Genomic DNA, 23,734 nt, shown 5'->3' with positions numbered 1-23,734 from the left:
AAGTGATGAATACCAAGAACCTACAACCAAGATTACTTTATCCAGCAAAGCTATCATTCAGAATTGAAGGTCAGATAAAGAGCTTCACAGATAAGGAAAAGCTAAAGGAGTTTATCACCACCAAACCAGGATTATATGAAATGCTGAAAGGTATCCTTTAAGAAGAGGAAGAGGAAGAAAAAGGTAAAGATACAAATTATGAACAACAAATATGCATCTATCAACAAGTGAATCTAAGAATTAAGTGAATAAATAATCTGATGAACAGAATGAACTGGTGATTATAATAGAATCAGGGACATAGAAAGGGAATGGACTGACTCTTCTTCGTGGGGAAAGGGGTGTGGGAGATGTGGGAAGAGACTGGACAAAAATCGTGCACCTATGGATGAGGACAGTGGGTGGGGAGTGAGGGCGGAGGGTGGGGCGGGAACTGGGAGGAGGGGAGTTATGGGGGGGAAAAAAAGAGGAACAAATGTAATAATCTGAACAATAAAGATTTAATTAAAAAGAAAAAAAAAGAAAAAAGAAAAGAAAAAAAAAAAAGAAAATACATAGAAATGATTACAACAGGACAGCAAAAATGGGGAAACAAAGAAACAATCCCCAAAGGAAAGAAAAGGAGGAATTGCCAGAAAAGTAACTAAATGAAATGGAGGCAAGTAATTTGTCAGAATAATGGTTATATGGATGTTCAAACATCTGGATGAAAAATACATGCAGCTCAATGAGAATTATAAGGAGCCAAATGAGAATTTCACCAGTATGAGTAAGAATCAAGAGCAAATGAAGAATGACATAGCTGTGATAACACAATAGAAGGTTTCAACAGTAGTTCTGAAGAAACTGAGGACTGAATCGGTGAGTTAGAAGACAAGGTAAAAAAATTATCTAAAGGAAAACCAAGAAATGGTAGTAAGCACATACTCCTTGACCTGAAGCACTTTGTGTATGTTTCTTTGTGAAAGAGGGGGAGCACAGTTCTCTAGCTCCAGGTGTTTCCTGTGTTGAGTGTGGGCCATGGAGCAGAACTGTCTGAAAAAACGCCTTATACCACTGTCCTCTGGGATGTGACCTTGTGACTGGGCAGAGGTCCAGGAGAGCTTCCTCCCTCCCCAGGCTCCACTCCTCCTCCCCACACAGGAGTCCTGCCCACTTACTACTGGGCAGGACTTGCCTTCCCTCTTCTCTTACTGGTTATCTGGCTGCCACTGAAGGCAGGACTCTCACAGAGTTCTCAGTGGGAGTTGTGAGGGACCAGAGAAGCCCTCAGAACACTCTTCTGATAATTTGCTCCATGGCCCTACATTTTGTGACTTCTGCCACTTCCTGCTGACTCTGTCTGCTGATTGTGACATCTCTTCCAACTAGTAGCCTGAAGGTGGTTGTTGAACCTGGTGGTCATAAGTATACATCACCTTGCATGTCAGTACATGCTGAGGGTCACCCTACATATCAGTACACACTGAATGAGTGTCACCCTGCACGTCAGCACACGCAGAACGAGTGTCACCCTGCACGTCAGCAGTCAGAACGAGTGTTACCCTGCACGTCAGCACACTCAGAATGAGTGTCATCCTGCACGTCAGCACACGCAGACCCAGTGAATCTGTTGATGACAGTCTTAATAACTATCTTACCAGTGGCATTTATTATTGAATACTTGATTCCTGACACACAGTGCTGTTTAAAACCAATGAAAGCCACTTTGGGGTTTGTTCAGGAGGACAGAGAAGGAGTTTTTGCGTTGCTTCTGTTTAGTTTGGAAGTTGGCATGAAGAAGCCTTTGCCAGGTATTGCCAACTGCCCAATGCACCATGCTCAGCCCTTCTGGACTCCTCCTAATGAAAGGCACCTGCCCCGGAGGCCTTCAAAGAGGTCATGTCCATGACCAGCAGGTGGCAGTCTCATCCTAGGGTTGAGAAACAGCAAGTGGCAGCAGAGGGTCAAGAGCATTTCATACCCCTTGGAAGTGCCTCCTCAGACAGCATCTCACCCACCCTGCCCCATCTGCAGGCGCCAGGGCTGGCATTCTGCCAGGCTCTAGGTGCTCGTGGGAAAATGGCTGTTACAGTTAGTCCCAGCGGGCTCACAGGAATGGGGCCTGTGTAAAATGCACATGCGGGGCTCCTGGTTCAGAATTTCCTGAGTGTTAGTGCAGTCACAGCCGTGAGGCAGCATGCTGAGGTCTTCAGAGGTCACACCCTTTCCACCTCTGCCATCGCAGCTGCTGTGACACACAGCATGGCACTTAACGGAGTCACTGCATGCTGTTCACCAACCATGGAATCTGGCACCGGGATGGGGTTGTAGGGACCATCTAGTCCAATGGCCTCGTAAAGAGGACTGAACTACGTTCTAAGAGACCAAGTGACTCCTGTGTCCTGAGCTGGTGATGTCACAGACTGCCCTGAACTCAGGGTCCTCACTCCCAGGCGAGACTCTTCCTCCCGACCCCAGGCTGGTGATGCCCCAGGCTGAGGGCCTCCCCCTAAGGTTGGTGATACCCCAGACTGAGGGCCGCCCCCCACAGGCTGTGGGCCTTACCCGTCCCCCCACCAGGCTGGTGATGCCCCAGACTGAGGGCCTCACTCCAGGTGAGGCTCTCCCCCAACCCCTTGGCTTTGCCATCTGTTAGACACACTTTGCTCTGTTCTCCCTTCAAGAGAAGGGCATAGATGCGAATCACTAACATTTATTGTGTACAAAAATCAAGGCTGGGCCCTTGCACTTGAGTTAGTGAGTGGAAGACAGAGTGTGGGAAGTCTGGGATCCCCATCCACTCCTGAGCCCAGGAGGAGCCAGCCTGCATGCCTGGGCATGGCACCCATCTTCAGTCAGCGATGGCAGGTCTCGAAACTGTGCCCATCAGGCTCGCTCCAGCCTTGGAACCTTTGCTGCTGGATGTTCCCTCCATAACGGTTTTTTGAGATATTACAATGGATGTTACGTTTCCTTGTCGGCCGTAGTTCACCTTCACCTTCTCCTCCTGGACCGCACGCACCCTTTGCTGCAAATTGCTGCCTGCAAACGGAAGGGGTGCAGTGAAGTCAGCACCGGTTCTGCCTTAACTCAGCATCACCAGTCGCCACCATTCCTAGCGGTTGGGGCAGGACAGGGCAGGGTGGGGTGGAAGTCCTGAGGACCTGGCCTTGTAGACCTGCAGGTGCTTCTGCAGAAAAAGTCCCTGCCCAGCAAGCTACTCTCGCCGAATTTGAGAAAAAAATAAATGGAGCATGGAATTACAGAACCTTAGAACTACACAATTTAAATGAAGCGATCAACCTTTTTGTCTCAGAGTTAAACCAAATACCACATATGGCCAATGAAGGTTCAAAATGACATTCATCCATGTGTAAGGATATACAACTTTAATTCTACAAATACAGGATTCTTTTCTTACTGTAATTCTGCTTTCCACAGTGGCTTCAGACTGTGACCTTCGTCATTATCTTTGCTTTCTGAGGCATTTCTGACTGCCACCGAAATGAGGAAGTCAGCCATTACTGCAGCCAAGGTCATTATCATAAAGCCTATGGATTCCATAAATGGAGCTTCTGGTCCCTGAGCTGCTGGTCACAGTGGAGGCAGCTTTTACTTGTGGGTAATGACACACGTGTGTCTGCCCTTCTTGGGCAGCGTGTGGGCTGCCCGCATGTTGGAACAGATATTAAAGCAGTTAAACTAAGGCCTCCTTAAGCAACCCCAGGTTGTCAGGAGGTTATTCTGAGGTTATTGCCTTGGCCTGCAACTCCTGCTATGACCCTCCCTCACTCTTCCATGTCTTGGTGTTGCCGGTCCTGGAACTTAATGCCTCAGGCCTGGGAGCAGTCATGCACACCTCCTTCTTCCCTTTATAGAAAGAAGCTATGCATGTGTTCCCATAGGGCTCAGTCAGCTCAAATGCAAGGAAACATCTGGATCTTTCTGTGTCACAGGGGACAGCACCCAAGGCCTTTCCTTCCACTAGTGACAGTGTGTCTCCAGCAGAAGCCGGGGGCTGGGTGTGCCCTGCTTTGTGCCAGCACTCAGCTAGAGCCCCTGGGGACAAGCGGTGAGGAGACAGAAGCACAAGAAGGAACCATGAAAGAGTGAGGCCCTTACCCGTCTTCTCCATGGATGGGTTACAGTTCTCTTCCCGCTGGATCTTCCTGGCCTCTTTAGATGCCTTGATCTCTGGTCCTGTCCGAGACTCAGGTCCTTCTGGAGGAGATAATTTATTCTGTTTCTTTTCTTAGAGCCAATCTTGCCCTGTGATGTTTAAGTTTAAAGTTCAGGAGGTCGACCAGCCAGAGGAGTCACCACAGCTGTGAACAGCACCCCCCAGAGGAGCTGCTGCCAACTGAAGAGCAACTGGTACCACAACCGTCCGAGGAGCAACCGAGCTCGAGGAGCCACTGTTCCCCAAGGAGCAGCCACTGAATGACTCAACATGTAGATATGTCGGTGAGATCAAACATGGGTAGACAAAGAAACCCCCAAAGGAAAGAAAAGGAGGACTCGCCAGAAAAGCAGCTAAGTGAAGCAGAGGGATGCAACATGACAGAAAAAGAATTCAGATTACGTGTCCTAGAGTGCATAAACCAGATGGAGGAAAAAAATCAACAACTTTTGCAAGAATCAAGAAGAAACAGATGAAAAAATCAACAACTCGTGTAAGAATAAAAGAAATGAATGAAAATGAATCAATAACTTAGGTAAGAACCAAGAAGATATGAAGAGTGATATAGCTGCAATAAAAAACACCATTGAAAGTTTCAACAGTAGACTAGGAGAAACGGAGGACCGAATTAGTGAATTAGAAGACAGGGAAGCAAAACACAACCAAACTGAACTGCAATTGGAGAAAAACATTAAAACACAGGAGGAGAGCCTAAGGGAACTATGGGACAACATGAGACGAAACAACATATGAATAATAGGGGTGCCAGAACAACAGAAAGTGGAACAAAGGGTTAGAAAACCGATTTGAAGAAATAACATCAGAAAACTTCCCTGAGGTGGCAAAGGAAAAAGTCACATAAGCACAGAGAGTCCCAAACAAGGTAAACCTGAAAAGACCCAAATCAAGACACATCATAATTACCATGGCAAGTGTTCAGGACAAAGAGAGAATCTTACAGGCTGCAAGAGAGAGACGGAAAGCTACATACAAGGGATCTCCCATTAGATTATCAAATGATTTCTCAACAGAAACACATCAGGCCAGAAAAGAATGGACAGAAATTTACAAAGTGATGCAAAGGAAAGTACTGAATCCAAGAATACTGTATCCAGCAAGGTTATTATTCAAAATTGAAGGGGAAATAAGAAGCTTCCCAGACAAAATAAAGGCTAAGGGAGTTTATCACCACCAAGCTGGCAATGAAAGCAATGCTAAAGGGACATGTGTATAAAGAAGAAATAAAAAGCTAAGAAAGAAAACAGGCACAAAAAATAGAAATGGCTACAAACAAGTACCTTTCAAAAATAACTTTAAACGTAAATGGATTAAATGCTCCAATCAAAAGACATTGAGTGGCTGATTGGATAAAAAAACATGACCCATATAGTCACTGTCTATAAGAGACCCACCTCAGAATAAGGGACTCACACAGACTGAGAGTGAAGGGATGGAAAAATATCTTTCAGGCAAATCGAAAAAAAGAAAAAAAAAGCTGGGGTAGCAATATTTATATCTGACAAAATAGACCTCAAATTGAAGGCCATAACAAGAGATATGGAAGGCCACTTCATAATACTAAAGGGATCAATACAACAAGAGGATATAACCCTGATAAACATATATGCACCCAATGCAGGCGCACCCAAATACATAAAAAAAAAAAGCAACACTGGAAGATATCAAGGGAGAGATCGACAACAATACAATCATAGCAGGGGACTTTAATACACCACTGACATCACTGGATAAATCCTCTAGACAAAAAATCAGCAAAGGAACAGCAATCCTAAATGACTCACTAGATCAGATGGACTTAATTGATATCTTCAGAACATTTCACCCCAAAGCCATGGAATATACATTCTTCTCAAGTGCTCAAGGGACATTTTCAAAAATAGACCACATATTGGGTCACAAACAAAGTCTTCCCAAATTCAAGAAGATTGAAATCATACCAAGCATCTTCTCAGACCACGATGGCATAATATTAGAAATGAACTACAATAAAAACAACCCAAAATACTCAAACACTTGGAAGCTGAATAGCATGTTATTAAATATTGATTGGGTTACCAATGAAATCAAAGAAGAAATTAAAAACATCCTGTAAAATAATGACAATGAAAACACAACAATCCAAAACCTATGGGACACAATGAAAGCAGTCCTGAGAGGGAAGTTTATAGCTCTACAGGGCTATCTCAAAAAACAAGAAAAAATGGTAGTAAATCATCTAAATCTACAACTCAAAGAATTAGAAAGAGAGCAACAAGAAAACCGCAGAGTGAGCATAAGGAAGGAGATAATAAAGATTAGAGCAGAAATAAATGACAGAGACCAATAATAAGACTAATAATAATAATAGTAATACATAAAATCAATGAAACCAAGAGCTGGTTCTTTGAAAGGATAAACAAGATTGATGAACCTCTAGCCAGGCTCACCTAGAAGCAAAGAGAGAGGACCCAAATAAACAAAAATCGGAAATGATAGAGGCGAAATAACAACAGACCCCACAGAAATACAAATGATTGTTAAAAAATACTATGGACAGCTCTACTCCAACAAACTAGACAACCTGGAGGAAATGGACAAATTCCTAGAAAAATACAACATTCCAAAACTCAATCAGGAAGAATCTAAAAATCTCAATAGGCCAATAACTATGGAAGAAATTAAAGCAGTCATCTAAAAGCTTCCAGCAAAGAAAAGCCCAGGACCAGACAGCTTCACAGGGGAGTTTTACCAATATTCAAGAACAAACTAAAACCTATCCTCCTCAGACTATTACAAAAAATTCAAGAGGAAGGAACACTTCCAAGGTCATTCTATGAAGCCAGCATCACCCTAATACCAAAACCAGGTAAAGACATCACAATGAAAGAGAATTACAGGCCAATATCCCTCATGAACATAGATGCCAAAATCCTCAACAAAATCTTAGCAAATCGGATCCAGCAGTACATCAGAAAGATCATACACCATGACCAAGTAGGATTTATCCCAGGGATGCAAGGATGGTACAATATCCGCAAATCAATAAACGTGATACATCACATAAACAAATTGAAAGAAAAAAAACCACATAGCCATATCAATTGATGCAGAAAAAGCATTTGACAAAATCCAACACCCATTTTTGATAAAAACTCTCAGCAAGATGGGAATAGAGGGTTCATACCTCAACATAATAAAAGCCATATATGACAGGCCCACAGCCAACATCATACTCAATGGACAAAAACTAACACCATTTCCCCTAAGAACAGGAACAAGACAGGGATGCCCCCACTCACCACTCCTGTTCAACATAGTACTGGAAGTGTTAGCCATTGCAATTAGGCAAGAAGAAGAAATAAAAGGCATCCAAATTGGAAACGAGGAAGTAAAACTGTCCTTATTTGCAGATGACATGATATTATACATACAAAACCCTAGAGGCTCCATCCAAAAGCTACTAGACTTAATACATGAATTTGGAAATGTAGCAGGATACAAAATTAACTCCAAGAAATCTGAGACATTTCTATACACCAATAGTGAATGTGCAGAAAGAGAGACTAAAAAAAATCCCATTTACCATCACACCAAAAAAATTAAGCTACCTAGGAATAAACTTAACTAAGGATGTAAAAGACCTCTACTCAGAAAACTACAGGATGTTGAAAAAAGAGATAGAGGAAGACATAAACAGATAGAAGAACATACCATGTTCATGGATTGGTAGAATCAACATCATTAAAATGTCCATACTACCCAAAGCAATCTATAAATTCAACACACTTCCCATTAAAATACCAATGACATATTTCACAGCTGTAGAACGAACTCTCCAAAAATTCATCTGGAATAAAAAAAGACCCCGAATAGCTGCAGCAATCCTGAGAAAGAACAAAGTAGGTGGGATCTCAGTGCCAGATATCACGCTGTATTACAAAGCCACTGTTCTCAAAAATGCCTGATACTGGCACAAGAACAGACGTATAGATCAATGGAATAGAATAGAGAGCCCAGAAATCGACCCGAACCAATATGCTCAATTAATATTTGACAAAGGAGGCAAGAACATACAATGGAGTCAAGATAGTCTCTTCAATAAATGGCGTTGGGAAAATTGGACAGATACATGCAAAAAAATGAAACTATACCACCAACTTACACCATACACAAAAATAAACTCAAAATGGATAAAGGACTTAAATGTACAACGGGAGACCATAAAAATACTAGAAGAATCCAAAGGCAACAAAATCTCAGACATATACCGAAGCAATTTCTTCACCGATACAGCTCCTATGGCATTGGAAACTAAAGAGAAAATAAACAAATGGGACTACATCAAAATAAAAAGCTTCTGCACAGCAAAAGAAACCATCAACAAAACAACAAGAAAGCCCACTGCGTGGAAAAACATATTTGCCAATGTCATATCTGATAAGGGCCTAATCTCCAAAATTTATAGGGAACTCATACAACTTAACAAAAGGAAGATAAACAATCCAATCAAAAAATGGGCAAAGGATCTAAATAGACACCTTTCAAAAGAGGACATTCAGAAAGCCAAGAGACATATGAAAACATGCTCAAAGTCACTAGTCATCCGAGAGATGCAAATCAAAACAACAATGAGGTAACATCTCACACCTGTCAGAATGGCTATCATCAACAAATCAACAAACGACAAGTGCTGGAGAGGATGTGGAGAAAAAGGAACACTCGTGCACTGCTGGTGGGAATGCAGACTGGTGCAGCCACTGTGGAAGACAGTATGGTGCTTCCGCAAAAAACTAAAAATGGAACTCCTATTTGAACCTGTGATCCCACTTCTAGGAATATATCCCAAGAAAACAGAAACACCAATCAGAAAGGATGTATGCACGCATATGTTCATAGCAGCACAATTCACCATAGCCAAGATCTGGAAACAGCCTAAGTGCCCATCAGCAGATGAATGGGTTAGAAAACTGTGGTACATCTACACGATGGAATACTATGCTGCTGTAAAAAGGAAGGAACTCTTACCATTTGCAACAGCATGGATGGAACTGGAGAGCATTATGCTAAGTGAAATAAGCCAGTCAATGAAGGAAAAATACCACATGATCTCACTCATTCATGGATAATAAAGACCATTATAAACTTATGAACAGAAATAGATACAGAGGCTGAGCAGCCTCGAACCGACTGTCAAACTACAGCGGGAAGGCCGGGGAGGGGAGGCGGGCAGAAGGGAGGGGGGTAAGAGATCAACGGAAGGACTTGTATGCATTCATATAAGCATAACCAATGGACATAAGACACTGGGGAGGGCCAGGGGACTGTCAAGGGTGGGGGGGAAAAAGGAGACATATGTAATACCCTTTGTAATACTTTAAGCAATAAAACAATTAAAAAAATAAAGTAAAAAATGAATGAACTACAACTACTCACAACAATATGGATGGTTCTTAAAAACAAATGAAAGAATAGAACAAAAGAATGCATACCGTAATGTATTTCATTTGCAAAAAGTTCAAAAACAGACAAAATTATACTATAGTGTTGGAGATGCAAATACAAGTAAATAACAATAAAGAAAAGCAAGGAGCCCAGCAGGTGTGGCTCAGTGGATAGAGCGTCAGCCTGTGGAGTGAAGGCTCCCAGGTTCGATTCCAGTCAAGAGCACATGCCTAGGTTGCAGGCTCAATCCCCAGTGTGGGGCGTGCAGGAGGCAGCCGATCGATGATTCTCTCTCATCATTAATGTTTCTATCGCTTCCTCCCTTTCCCTTCCTCTCAGAAATCAATTTTAAAAAAATATTTTAAGAAAAGAAAACCAAGAAAATAACTTCCATGCAGTCAGGGGAATGAAGGGTGTTGTAATTAAGAAGGGGTACACCGTGGCTCCTGGCCATGTTAGATGTCTTGATCTGAGTAGTATTTAGAAAAGTGTTTACAGGCATACCTCAGAAATATTGTGGGTTCGGTTCTAGACCATCGCAATAAAAAGTAACATGAAAAAAAAAAGTTCAGGAGGTCACCTCACCTAAGTTCACTGAATGCAAAGCAGTTTTTGTTCCTGTAAATCCCTTAGTTCCTCTCCTGAAATCTCACTGAATTGAAACTGCTCTTTCTTAAACTACAACTTGTGGGACATTAGAAGGCATAGCATCTGAAGGAAGGCTTTTTTGCTGCGAGGTTGAAAGTTCACACTGCAGTGGAGGTAATCTGGAGCATAAGTAACAGCTGGGCAGTGAGACTCAATGGCTACTCCGCTTTCTCAATAGCCACTTCCTTGTAAGACTTTCTGGCCAAGTGCAGCTGCACAACCAAAGTTAATAAGACGCTGAAACTGAAAATCCACTTGCTTTCAAACAAATGTGTCACTGCCCCGTTTTCTGGGGTTACTGGGGGTTCGGGCAACCACCCTGCACCAGGTGGGGAGCCTGGCCCATGTGCAGACTCGGCCCGCTTGTGTTTTGCCCTTGAATGGTGATGGGCCTGCGGGGACTGGGGTTGGCGGGCGGGCCGTGGGGGGGTCAAGATGCAGAAAGGGAGGCTGGGTAACCTGAAAACTCCCATCAGAGAGAGCCAGCTTCAAGGCTGTCACACTGCTAGCTGAAACCTTCCCTTCTCGGTTCTCCCTGCCCTGCCCTCTGCAAACCTGGCCCAGGGGGATGTGGGGACTCATGTGTGTGTGGGGGGGCGGGGTCGGGGGGAGCCCTGGTAGAGAGTGGGAGGGTCCCAGGGAGGGTGGGAGTGACTCAGCCTCTCCCAGAGCCTGCCAGGCCTGCCTGTCCTGCCTGCCAGGCCCCAGGACAACGTGAGCTGGGAGCAGAGCCAGTTCATTGTGCAGCAGCTGAGCGCAGTGATCCCTGAACACTGCTGCTGTGAGGGGACCTGACTGCCGAGCCCGTGGTTACCGCTGGGCAGGGGAGCAGCTACTGGGCCAGCCCAGACCCCTCCAGGCGCGGGGAGCGATGGCCACACATCTGAGCAGATTGGGGCCCGGCCAGGTTTACATCTGCTGGTGCCCTCGGGGCCACCTTTCAGGGAGCTGCTCACTGTCCATTCCATCAGCCGGGCCATTGCAGGGCGGTGGCCACCAGCCCCAGGTGTGGCGTGGCGATGGCACCTGCTCTCCCTGGTCAGTCTGTCCTCCAGGGCAGAGAAGGAATGGCATGGGCATGAAAGGGCCTTAGGGCTCCTGCTGTGTCTGCAGCCTCGCCTCCCCTCCGCCCATGCAACCCCCATGCCCTCCAGGTGCGGTCACAGGCAGGGTCTGCTGTGCAGGCCACGCATGGCTGCCTCTCCCAGGAGCCTGCCCTGTACCCACGAGGCCCGCCCTCCTCCCTCAGTGTTTCAGAACCTGCTTTGCAGTCCCCAGTTGGTTGACTTTTATTTTGCTGGAGGGGAAGTGATCTGTGTCAGGGGAGGGGGATGAACTCGAGGAGGGAGATCTGGAAAGTCCCACCAACCCTGTAGGGGCTCCCCGCTTGCTCACCTTGAGCCACTGCAGCCCAGAGACTGAGGCCTGTGCAGAGCTGTCCTAGATGCTGTGCCTGGAGGGCTGCTTGGTTTTCTCCCAGAAGACCAGGAGTGGCAGAATCTGGTAGGGGCAGGGGACACTCGTGCATCGGGAGGGGCTGCCTTCTCAGGACCTGGAGTGTCAGCCCAGTGACCTGCTACTAGGTATTGTGACCTCCACCTCCTCCTTGACTCTAATCTCAGACGCCTCAGGATGCGTGGGGAGGGGGGCGGGGAGGGGGGCGGGGGGGGGGTGCTCCTCTCCTGCCTGCCCATGTGACCCCCACACAGAGGCAGGCTGGTCACATCGTCTCTGCTCCCCACGCCACATCCCACACCCAAATCTTAGGTTTCCACCTTCTTCTTCTTTTTTTTTTTTTAAAGAAAAGCTTTTCTTTTTGAGCCCATTTCCAACTGGCCATGACCTTCCAGCCTTGCCCATGACCTTCCAGCCTCGGCCTCAGGCTATCTACCTCCTCCCAGCCTGTCGTTATCATCTGTCCCCATCGCCTGCTATCTGCCATCTACACTGCAGCTGGCTCGCTGCCACCCGTGTCCTGCCACCACCCAGGTGACCCCAAATCCATGTGGAGAAGCCACTTGTCATTCTGGCCTCCCACCTCCTGAACCATAAAACTTTCTCATGATTCAGCAACACCCTCACCACAACTCCTTCACCCTCTTTCACACAAAACTTGTCTTTAGCAACTGTCTGTATCCATTTCCTCATCTTGTTCCCTCACCTGCGCTGTATCCCACAGCTGCCTCCTCGCTGCTGCTCATCGCAGGGCCCCATGCAGCCCCCTGGTCCGCATGTACCCCCCACCCCCCCGGCCCTGCACCTCTCAGAACCTGCGTGTGCATTGCCTTCTGCTGCTCCTCCGTCGGCCTCCCAGCTCAGCGGCCACATCCATCCGGCTCAGCGCTTTCTCTTCCTGCCCTGTTCATGTGAACCTATGCTCCCTAGGGTCCTGCCCTCCCTTCCCTCCGTGCCTGCCCTCCCACCGCCCCGCAGTGGGAACCACTCCGTGGATGCTGTGAATTTAGGGCCACCCCCAGACCGCCGCCTCCATGGGAGCCCCAGCCCTCACTCTGAGTGTCCATATCCACCAGGGGTCCCGCAGCTTCACCGTCCCACGTTCTCAACCACATCGGCCGGGCCTCCTCTTTCCCATTCCCGCTTGGTTATTCAGGCGCCATCCTTCTCATCGGGCTCACCCGCCTTCTCTCTGCCTCACAGGTAGCGCCAGGGACTGTGCACAGTCTTGGGGGTGCACTGTGTCCTGGCTCCACTTCCTGTCACAGAGACCCTGACCAGCCACAGAGACCCTGATCAGCCACAGCTGGTCAGGTCAGGTCAGGTCAGGTCAGTTTCCGAAAGAGGGGTGACAGGAGGCGGTCACAGCCAGGGATCGGCGGCTCTAGTACTAGGAAGCAGGGACACCCAGTGCAGGAGAGGCATAGGCTGTGGGAAGTGAGCCTTCGAGACGGCGGGCGGGGACAAGGGCCCAAGCACTGGCTGCCGCTGCTGGACAGTCAGACCTGGCTCATTGGAGCGCTGTTCTGGGGGCCACTGAGGAGCGGGGGGACTTTTTTTTCTTAAGATACTTGTGTTTAGGAAGCCCCCCCACCCCGACCTAAAATCAAAAGCGAGCAGGGCCCAGTTTTGAATGCAGGCACGCTGCATCTAACGCAGTGCTCTGCAAACTGCGGCTCACGAGCCACATCGGCTCTTTGGCCCCTTGAGTGTGACTCTTCCACAAAATACCATGTGCGGGCACGCACGTACAGTGCGATTGAATCTTCGTGGCCCATGCGAAGTCAGTATTTTGTGGAAGAGCCACACTCAAGGGGCCAAAGAGCCTCATGTGGCTCGTGAGCCGAAGTTTGCCGACCACTGATCTAGGGCATTTCAGTTAATGCTGCCACCAGAAGCTTCAGGGCTCTCTCCCGCTGGGCTTCCCACACTCCCCCAGGCCTTTCTTTCTATCCAATTAACCACCTCCCCATAAGCACTGTACTACCCCTGCTGGCTTCCAACTTTGGGGCGCCAGCTTCTGCAGCCATGCTCCACCCTAAGATTCCCAAAGGCAAACTGAACAGCTGATAAGTTGGTTAGATGCTCAGCAAGGCAAATATGGCCTCCTGTAAGCAGAACACACGCAGATTATCACTGGAAGGCAAGTCAAGTCGGCCTCAACTCCAGCTCAAGGGATGGAGATAAACGTGGGCGCACACATGTTCCACACATGTTCCTGGGGCAGGTGCATTTGGACCATGCCTCCTCTGGCCACGCGGGGAAAGGACAGAAGAGGTACTACCATTTACTGGGTGCCAGCCGCCTGGGCCCTAGGGGAAGGCAGAACCAGGCCAGCAGGGACTGTGGGGGGAGGAGGCGGAGAGAAGGGCACTCAGAGTTCCAGGAAAAGAATCCAAAAAATCTGGTTCATGTGCCTGGTAGTGGTGGTGGTGGTGGTGGGGGCGGGGGGGTGCATTTTATTTTAGTTTTATTTTATTCATCTGGGGGAGCTCCCAGATGGCCTGCAAGGAGGAGAAAGCAGGGTAGAAGCTGCTCTGGAGAAAGGGCAGCCCTGGGCATGGGGAGCTAGGCCAGAGCACAGGGGAGCCCAGTAGAGCGGGGATGGGGAGAGGGAGCCGGAGGACGCGCTCCACATGGAGGCCAGGGGGGAAGCGCCAGGCGAGCCCGGGGACTGTGACCAGGCCACCGCGGGGAAAAGATAAAAGATGAAATGACCGAACTGGTCAGAGGGCCGTACATCCCACCCGGGCACTCACCTGGGCCCCCGCAGGGATCGAAGCTGCAGCCTTGACAGGGCACAACCAGCTCAAATCTCCTCAGGCTCTCTGACAATGGCAGCAGCAGTGGCAGCGTGGACTCGCTCCCTCCTGGGAAATGAGGTCGTGGACCCGCCTTTCCTGGCCCACTGATGTGCGCTGAACTCCGTGGGCGGCGGTCACGTGGGTTGCCCCGGTTCCATTTCCTCCCCCGCCCGGGTGGCCTGGGGAAGAAGGGCAGAGGTGGGTGGAAGGGGCTTAGGGTACTGGGAACCCACTGATGGTTGGTTTACTCTATGATCCACATAGGGACAAGGGCTTAGGGTATTTGGCAGGTACGGATTGGTGCTGCAATGTACAGTCCATATAAGGTACATGGTTAGTCACTCAGGTATCTCCTTGCTGCAGGTTAGGTCGGCATACTCCGCCCACCAGTTGGGGGAAGGATCTATCAGTTTCCTGACTTTTGGCATGAAATCTGGAGGTTTTGACTTAGGTTAGAGTCTAACCTTCTAACCATTAGAAGGTCCGAGGAGGTTTCCCTGAGAAAGCGGCCCATAAACTTGTAGTTACTCAGGCCAAGAATTGGGAAGAGCATTCCAGGCCGAAGGAAGAACACCTGGGAAAGCACTGTGGTCTGAAGGAACCTGGCACATCCTAAATATTGTTAGCCTGTCAAGGACTCTAGGATGTAACCGGAACTAAAGCTCATGAGCCTGGTGCGGTCATGAGGAGCCAGATCCTCTGGGTCTGATAGTCCAGGTCCAGGATATTGGCTCTTACTCTGAGAGCAATGGGAAGCCAGTGAAAGGTTTATAAGCAGGAGAGGGATTCAGATTTCCTTTTTTTTCGGTATTTTTTTAAAGATATATTTTTATTGCCCTAGCCAGTTTTGCTCAGTGGATAGAGTATTGACCTGCAGATTAAAGGGTCACGGTTTGATTTAAAAAAAAAAGATACTTGTGATTGTGCTGGGCTGGGTAACAGCATAGATCCCATGTACAGGACTGAGGTCAGGGCCTCAGCTCCTGGGTCACCGTGGCCTCTGACACAGGAGACAAGCTAGTGAACAACATGCCAGTTTCTCCACCTTCAAATGCGGTTAGCACCTGCCATTCCCCACTTCAGGTGTGTGGAGACCCTGAGCCAGAGAGGTGAGCTTAGAGAGGGACAGGTGCTCTGAGCCTTTGCTTTTATAAAAGCATGTGAAAATCTAAATCCTGTTTCCTCTGTGAAGTTTTCAATGAAGTTATAACCTAACAGTGGATTTGAGCGCTCGCTTTTGCAGAAGGGCAGGTGTTCTCCAATCTGTGCATTGACATTTTGTGCTCACATCTCTTTCTAGTTCTCATGTATCTGCCATGTGCACACACCCAGCAGGACAGTGCTGGATCATGACTAGGATGATATACATGGCAATTTTTACCTTCATAGTATGAAAAGAGGCAGTCAAAACAAAAGCTCATAGAGACTCAGAAAATATCAACCCCCTCTCCACCCCATGATGCACACCCTCCTGTAATGCAGCTGCTGGAAGAAGATAAAGTGGTACATCATGTGAGAACATGAGAAAGTGGTACATCATGTGAGAACATGAGAAAGTGCTACATCACATGAGAACATGAGAAAGTGATACATCATGTGAGAACACAAGAAAGTGGTACATCGTGTGAGAACGTGAGGAAGTGGTACATCCTGTGAGAACATGAGAAAGTGGTACATCCTGTGAGAACATGAGAAAGTGGTACATCGTGTGAGAACATGAGAAAGTGGTACATCGTGTGAGAACATGAGAAAGTGGTACATCGTGTGAGAACATGAGAAAGTGGTACATCGTGTGAGAACATGAGAAAGTGGCACATCATGTGAAAACATGAGAAAGTGGTACATCATGTGAGAACATGAGAAAGTGGTACATCGTGTGAGAACATGAGAAAGTGGTACATCGTGTGAGAACATGAGAAAGTGGCACATCCTGTGAGAACATGAGAAAGTGGCACATCCTGTGAGAACATGAGAAAGTGGCGCATCCTGTGAGAACATGAGAAAGGAAAAGGCCGCCCCTCGTGGTTCTGCTGCGGCGCGGTCCTGTCGCCTGGCCCTCGCCGCTCCCGGAGCCCTTTCCAGCCACTTCCTGGCTGTCGTGTTGGTCAAGTTCCATACCCCTCTTCCTCAGTTACCCCCTCGGTTAAGTGAGGGTTGCAGTGCTGGTTCTCGTGTGGTCCGTGAGCATTAACACACATTGATTTTTAAGAGGCACTTCGACAGCGTCTGCTCATTACAGACATCACGAAGGTGGGGCGAGGTGCACTGAACTTCATCTCAGCTAGTGCTGTGTTCTGTGGATAAAATATTTGTAGTTTGCAATGCTGTCTTCGTATTTTGGAGCCAATTTGAATTTTGAAGATAATTTTAGGTCCTGGGAACCAGACTTTTCATGTCCGGTTACAAATTAAGTAAGGATGGAAAGAACACATCCTTATCAAGTGTGCGACAGGCCTCCTATAACTCAGGGAGGCCACATAACCGGTATGTGGGGAAGGAGGCCCATGGAAACATGAGTTTAGATGCTGCATGAGTCTATGAGAGCTTCGGCCACTTCCTTGTAATGCCTATCACAGTGGTTTCTGTTTGTTTCTACCTCCAGATTCTGTCCTAGGCTGGATTCGAAGCTCTGTGGGGACAACACAAGTCTGTCTCATCCATCGCTGAGTTCACATTAGCTGGAGTGGGGCGAACTGCTCAGCACTGGATTATCTGTGTGCAAGCCTCAGAACACAGGTGAGGAGGCTGGCTGGCTGCCCGCAGGCCCAGGTATCATCTAGCTACAATGATTGTTTGCTGTATGTGAGAGGGACATGGGTGCACAGAACTGAGACCATCCTGGTCTTGGAGACCTCACAGCCTGCAGGCGGCAACTGAACCCACTGGGTCCAGAGTGCTGGTGTGATACTGGCGAGCCCTCTGTGCTGTGGGCACACAGGAGGCACACTCAGGGGCCTAGGTGTGAAGTAAGGGCCATCCTCATTCCAGTTTTTCTGTCCAAGTACATGTTGAAACAAAGACATTCTGGGTCATATTTGTCCTTTGATATCCTTATTATCTTGATATCTTCTTTAAAAAAAAATACATAGAAATGATTACAACAGGACAGCAAAAATGGGGAAACAAAGAAACAATCCCCAAAGGAAAGAAAAGGAGGAATTGCCAGAAAATAACTAAATGAAATGGAGGCCAGTAATTTGTCAGAGTAATGGTTATAAGGACGCTCAAATATCTGGATGAAAAATACATGCAGCTCAATGAGAATTATGAGCCAAATGAGAATTTCACCAACATGAGTAAGAATCAAGAGCAAATGAAGAGTGACATAGCTGCGATAACACAACAGAAGGTTTCAACAGTAGTTCTGAAGAAACTGAGGACTGAATTGTCGAGTTAGAAGACAAGGTAAAAAAATTACCTAAAGGAAAACCAAGAAATGGCAGTGAGCACATACTCCTTGACCTGAAGCACTTTGGGTATGTTCTCTTTGTGAAAGAGGGGGAGCATAGTTCTCTGGCTCCAGGTGCTTCCTGTGTTGAGTGTGGGCCGTGGAGCAGAACTGTCTGAAAAAACGCCTTATACCACTGTCCTCTGGGACGTGACCTTGTGTCTGGGCAGAGGTCCAGGAGAGCTCCCTCCCTCCCCAGGCTCCACTCCACCTCCCCATACAGGAGTCCTGCCCACTTACTACTGGGAAGGACTTGCCTTCTCTCTTCTCTTCCTGGTGATCTGGCTGCCACCAAAGGGAAGACTTTCACAGAATTCTCAGTGGGAGTGTGGAGGGACCAGAGAAGCCCTCAGAACACCCTTCTGATAATTTGCTCCATGGCCCTACATTTTGCAACTTCTGCCACTTCCCGCTGACTCTGCCTGCTGATTGTGACGTCTCTTCCAACTAGTAGCCTGGTTGTTGAACCTGGTGTTCATAAGTATACATCACCTTGCATGTCAGTACACGCTGAGGGTCACCCTGCACGTCAGCACACTCAGAACGAGTGTCACCCTGCACGTCAGCAGTCAGAACAAGTGTTACCCTGCATGTCAGCACACTCAGAATGAGTGCATGTCAGCACACGCAGACCCAGTGAATCTGTTGATGACAGTCTTAATAACTATCTTACCAGTGGCATTTATTATTGAACTAGAGGCCCAGTGCACAATAATTTGTGCACTTGGGGGAACGGGGGTCCCTCAGACTGGCCTGTGCCCTCTTGCAGTCTGGGACCCCTCGGGAGATAACGCCCTGCTGGCTTAGGCCTGCTCCTGGGTGGCAGAGGGCAGGCCCAATCCCTAGGTGCAGCCCCTGGTCGGGCTCTTAACAGGGCCGATTGGGGAGTTGGGGCGCCTTCCCCTGTCATGCACAGAGCAGGGCAGATCGGGAGGTTGCGATGCCACCCTCAGTCACGCTCAGGGTAGGGTCGATTGGGGGGTTGGGGCCTCGCGGCTCTGCTGATCCTGGTGCTGGGAGGCATATTACCCTTTTACTATATAGGGTAGAGGCCTGGTGCATGGGTGGGGCTGGCTGGTTTGCCCTGAAGGGTGTCCTGAATCAGGGTGGGGGTCCCCACTCGGGTGCCTGGACAGCCTGGCTGAGGGGATGATGGATGTTTGCAGCAGGTCACACACCCTTCAGGGTGGGGGTCCCCACTGGGGTGCCTGGCCAGTCTGGCTGAGGGGCTGAGGGCTGTTTTCAGGCTGGGACTGAAGCTCCCAACTGCTCCTTTTTTTCTTTTTTCTTTTTTTTCTGGGCCAGCTTTAGCTCTGAGGCCTCGGCTGCTGAAAACAGGTTTCTGGCCTTTGTTTACCGTCTGTATTTGATACAATGTTGCGGTCCAGCTGGCTGAAGCTCCGCTGAGTAAAGCAGGTTTCTGGGTTTTTTTTTAGCTTCTTTATTCGCAACATAGTTGCTGAGAGTTGCAGCTGAGAGGCCAGCAAGTCAGGCGGGGAACGTTGGAGTTCTCCGTCACTGAAGCAAGCAAGCCTCCCTGTTTGCATCAGCTGCCTGGCTGCCGGCCGCCATCTTGGCTGCCTGTTAATTTGCATATCTCGGCCCTACTCTGTGAGTGACAGGGAGCTTAGCCAATGGGAAGGGTAGCGTAGTGACACTAAATACCATGTTTCTCTTTTATTAGTGTAGATACTTGATGCCTGACACACAGTGCTGTTATAAAACCAATGAAAGCCACTTTGGGGTTTGTTCAGGAGGACAGAGAAGGAGTTTTTGTGTTGCTTCTGTTGAGTTTGGACGTTGGCATGAGGAAGCCTTTGCCAAATATTGTCAACTGCCGAATGCAGCATGCCCAGCCCTTCTGGACTCCTCCTACTGAAAGGCACCTGCCCCGGAGGCCTTCAAATAGCTCATGACCATGACCAGCAGGTGGCAGTCTCATCCTAGGGTTGAGAAACAGCAAGTGGCAGCAGAGGGTCAAGAGCATTTCATACCCCTTGGAAGTGCCTCCCCAGACAGCATCTCACCCACCCTGCCCATCTGCAGGTGCCAGGGCTGGCATCTGCCAGGCTCTAGGTGCTCGTGGGAAAATGGCTGTTACAGTTAGTCCCAGCGGGCTCCCAGGAACGGGGCCTGTGTAAAATGCACATGCGGGGCTCCTGGTTCAGAATTTCCTGAGTGTTAGTGCAGTCACAGCCATGAGGCAGCATGCTGAGGGGTTCAGAGGTCACTCCCTTTCCACCTCTGCCATCGCAGCTGCTGTGACACACAGCACGGCACTTAACGGAGTCACTGCATGCTGTTCACCGACCATGGAATCTGGCACCGGGACCGGGTTGTAGGGACCATCTAGTCCAATGGCCTCGTAAAGAGGACTTAACTACGTTCCAAGAGACCAAGTGACTCCCGTGTCCTGAGCTGGTGATGTCACAGACTGCCCTGAACTCAGGGTCCTCACTCCCAGGCGAGGCTCTTTCCCCGCCCCTATGCCCCAGGCTGGCGATGCCCCAGGCTTTGGGCCTCACACCAGGAGAGGCTCTCCCCAAACCCCTTGGCTTTGTCATCAGACACACTTTGCTCTGTTCTCCCTACAAGAGAAGGGCATAGGTGCGAATCACTATTTATTGAATACAAAAATCAAAGCTGCACACTTGCACTTGAGTCAGTGAGTGGAAGACAGAGTGTGGGAAGCCTGGGATCCCCATCCACTCCTGAGCCCAGGAGGAGCCAGCCTGCGTGCCTGGGCATGGCACCCATCTTCAGTCAGTGATGGCAGGTTTCGAAACTGGGTTCCTCATGCTTTTCTGGCTCGCTCCTGCCTTGGAACCTTTGCTCCAGGTTATTTCCTCCTTCCAGGATTTTTTCCGAGACAATTCAACGGATATCTTCTTTCTTTCCAGGCTGATGTCCACCTTCACACTGTCCTGGACCTCATGCATCCTTTCCCCCACATTGTTGCCTGCAAGCGGGAGGGGTGCAGTGAAGTCAGCACCGGTTCTGCCTTAACTCAGCATCACCAGTCTCCACCATTCCTAGGAGTCGGGGGAGGATGGGGCAGGGTGGGGTGGAAGGCCTGAGGGCGTGGCCTTTTAGACCTGCAGGTGCTTCTGCAGAAAAAGTCCCTCCCCAGCAAGCTATACTCCCTGAATTTGAGGAAAAAAAAATGGAGCATGGAATTACAGAACCTTAGAACTAAGTAATTAAAATGAAGTGATCAACATTTTTGACTCAGAGTTAAACCAAATTCCAGATATGACCAATATAAGGTTTAAAATGACATTCGCCGAAACCGGTTTGGCTCAGTGGATAGAGCGTCGGCCTGTGGACTGAAGGGTCCCCGGTTCGATTCCGGTCAAGGGCATGTATCTTGGTTGCGGGCATATCCCCAGTAGGAGATGTGCAGGAGGAGGCTGATCGATGTTTCTCTCTCATCGATGTTTCTGACTCTCTATCTCTCTCCCTTCCTCTCTGTAAAAAATCAATAAAATATATTAAAAAATAAAATAAAATAAAATAAAATGACATTCATCCATGTGTAAGGATATACAACTTTAATTCTACAAATACAGGATTCTTTTCTTACTGTAATTCTGCTTTCCACAGTGGCTTCAGATTGTGACCCTCGTCATTATCTTTGCTTTCTGAGGCATTTAAGACTGCCACCGAAATGAGGAAGTCAGCCATTACTGCAGCCAAGGTCATTATCATACAGCCTATGGATTCCATAAATAGAGCTTCTGGCCCCTGAGCTGCTGGTCACAGTGGAGGCAGCTTTTACTTGTGGGTAATGACACACGTGTGTCTGCCCTTCTTGGGCAGCGTGTGGGCTGCCCGTGTCTTGGAACAGATATTAAAGCAGTTAAACTAAGGCCTCCTTGAGGAACCCAGGTTGTCGGGAGGTTATTCTGAGGTTATTGCCTTGGCCTGCGACTCCTGCTAGGACCCTCCCTCACTCTTCCATGCCTTGGCGTTGCCGGCCCTGGGACTCAATGCCTCAGGCCTGGGAGCAGTCATGCACACCCCGTTCCTCCCTTTATAGAAAGAAGCTGTGCAGGTGCACCCATAGGGCTCGGTCAGCTCGAACGCGAGGAAACATCTGGATCTTTCTGTGTCTCAGGGGACAGCACCCAAGGCCTTTCCTTCCACTAGTGACAGTGTGTCTCCAGCAGAAGCCGGGAGCTGGGTGTGCCCTGCTCTGCGCCAGCACCCGGCCAGAGCCCCCGGGGTCATGGGGTGAGGAAGACGGAAGCAAAAGAAGGAACCACGAAAGAGTGAGGCCCTTACCCCTCTTCTCCAGGGATGTGTTATAGTTCTCTTTCCGCTGGATCTTCGGGGCCCCTTTAAACGCCATGATCTCTGGTCCTGTCTGAGCCTCAGTGCCGCCCGGAGGAGAGAATTTATTCTGTTTCTTATCTTAGAGCCAATCTCGCCCTGTGATGTTTAAATTTAAAGTTCAGGAGGTCACCTCACCTAAGTCACTGAATGCAAAGCAGGTTTTGTTCCTATAAATCCCTTAGTTCCTCTCCTGAAATCTCACTGAATTGAAACAGGATAAGCACGCCTGATCTTTCTTAAACTACCACTTGCGGGACATTTGCTTAAAGAATTAGAAGGCATAGCATCTGAAGGAAGGCTGTTTTGCTGCGAGGTTCAAAGTGCACGCTGCATCGGAGGTAATCTGGAGCATAAATCAAGTAACAGCTGGGCAGTGAGACTTAGTGGCTACTCCGCTTTCTCAATAGCCACTTCCTTGTAAGTAAGACTTTCTGGCCAAGTGCAGCTGCAAGACCAAAGTTAATAAGACACTGACACTGAAAATCCACTCGCTTTCAAACAAACGTGTCACTGCCCCGTTTTCTGGGGTTGCTGGGAGTTCAGGTAACCCCCCACCTGGTGCGGAGCCTGGCCCACATGCAGACTCAGCCAGCTTGTGTTTTGCCTTCGAATGGTGATGGGCCTGTGTGTGTGTGGGGGGGGGGGGGGGGAGAGGGGGGCGGTCAAGATGCAGAAAGGAGGCTGGGTAACATGAAAACTCCCAGCAGAGAGTCAGCTTCAAGGCTGTCACACTGCTAGCTGAAACCTTCCCTTCTCGGCTTTCCCTGCCCTGCCTTCTGCAAACCTGGTCCAGGGGGACATGGGGACTCATGTGTGGGGGGCCGGGGTGGAGGGTCGCAGGGAGGGTGGGCAGGACTCAGCCTCTCCCAGCAGGCTCCTGCCTGCCAGGCCCCAGGACACCATGAGCTGTGAGCAGAGCGAGTTCACGGTGCACCAGCTGAGCGCAGTGATCCCTGAACACGGCTGTTGTGGGGGGACGTGACTGCCGAGCCCGTGGTTACCGCTGGGCAGGGGAGCAGCTACCGGGCCAGCCCAGACCCCTCCAGGCGCGGGGAGCGATGGCCACACATCTGAGCAGACTGGGGCTCAGCCAGGTTTACATCTGCTGGTGCCCCCGGGGCCCCCTTTTAGGGAGCTGCCCACTGTCCATTCCATCAGCCGGGCCATTGCAGGGCGGTGGCCACCAGCCCCAGGTGTGGCGTGGTGATCGCACCTGCTCTCGCTGGCCTGTCCGTCCTCCAGGGCAGAGAAGGAACGGCATGGGCATGAAAGGGCCTTAGGGCCCCTGCTTGTCTGCAGCCTCGCCTCCCCTCTGCCCCGCGCCCCCATGCCCTCCAGGTGCAGTCACAGGCAGGGTCTGCTGTGCAGGCCACTCATCGCTGCCTCTCCCAGGAGCCTGCCCTGTGCCCGCGAGGCCCGCCCTCCTCCCTCAGGGTTTCA

The 23,734-nt window shown here is 49.0% G+C and overlaps 1 protein-coding gene and 1 long non-coding RNA gene across 4 annotated transcripts in view; one reads left to right on the top strand and one right to left on the bottom strand.

Annotated features, from left to right (window-relative positions):
* LOC118652959 (translation initiation factor IF-2-like) overlaps nucleotides 1-20,996 on the top strand; it is a 33,162-nt gene extending 12,166 nt beyond the window's left edge. For 2 of the 3 annotated variants that reach the window (XM_036303284.1, XM_036303285.1), the window contains 2 exons: nucleotides 17,114-17,247; nucleotides 20,860-20,996. The gene's annotated coding sequence lies outside the window, so the exon portion shown is untranslated. Of the gene's footprint in view, nucleotides 1-17,113; nucleotides 17,281-20,859 lie in introns of all 3 variants that reach the window. The other variant, XM_036303287.1, reaches the window with a different exon arrangement.
* LOC118652960 lies at nucleotides 20,663-22,344 on the bottom strand. The gene is made up of 2 exons (XR_004966732.1): nucleotides 22,244-22,344; nucleotides 20,663-20,991 (listed from the first exon to the last, which is right to left on the bottom strand). It is a non-coding gene; the product is annotated as an uncharacterized LOC118652960 (long non-coding RNA).
* Between the last annotated feature and the right edge of the window lie 1,390 nt (nucleotides 22,345-23,734).

Source organism: Myotis myotis, unplaced genomic scaffold (genome assembly GCF_014108235.1).
Source record: "Myotis myotis isolate mMyoMyo1 unplaced genomic scaffold, mMyoMyo1.p scaffold_m19_p_36, whole genome shotgun sequence".
NCBI classification, from domain to species: domain Eukaryota; kingdom Metazoa; phylum Chordata; class Mammalia; order Chiroptera; family Vespertilionidae; genus Myotis; species Myotis myotis.
Note: the sequence above shows the minus strand (reverse complement) of the source record. Positions and strands in the feature narration are given on the sequence as shown.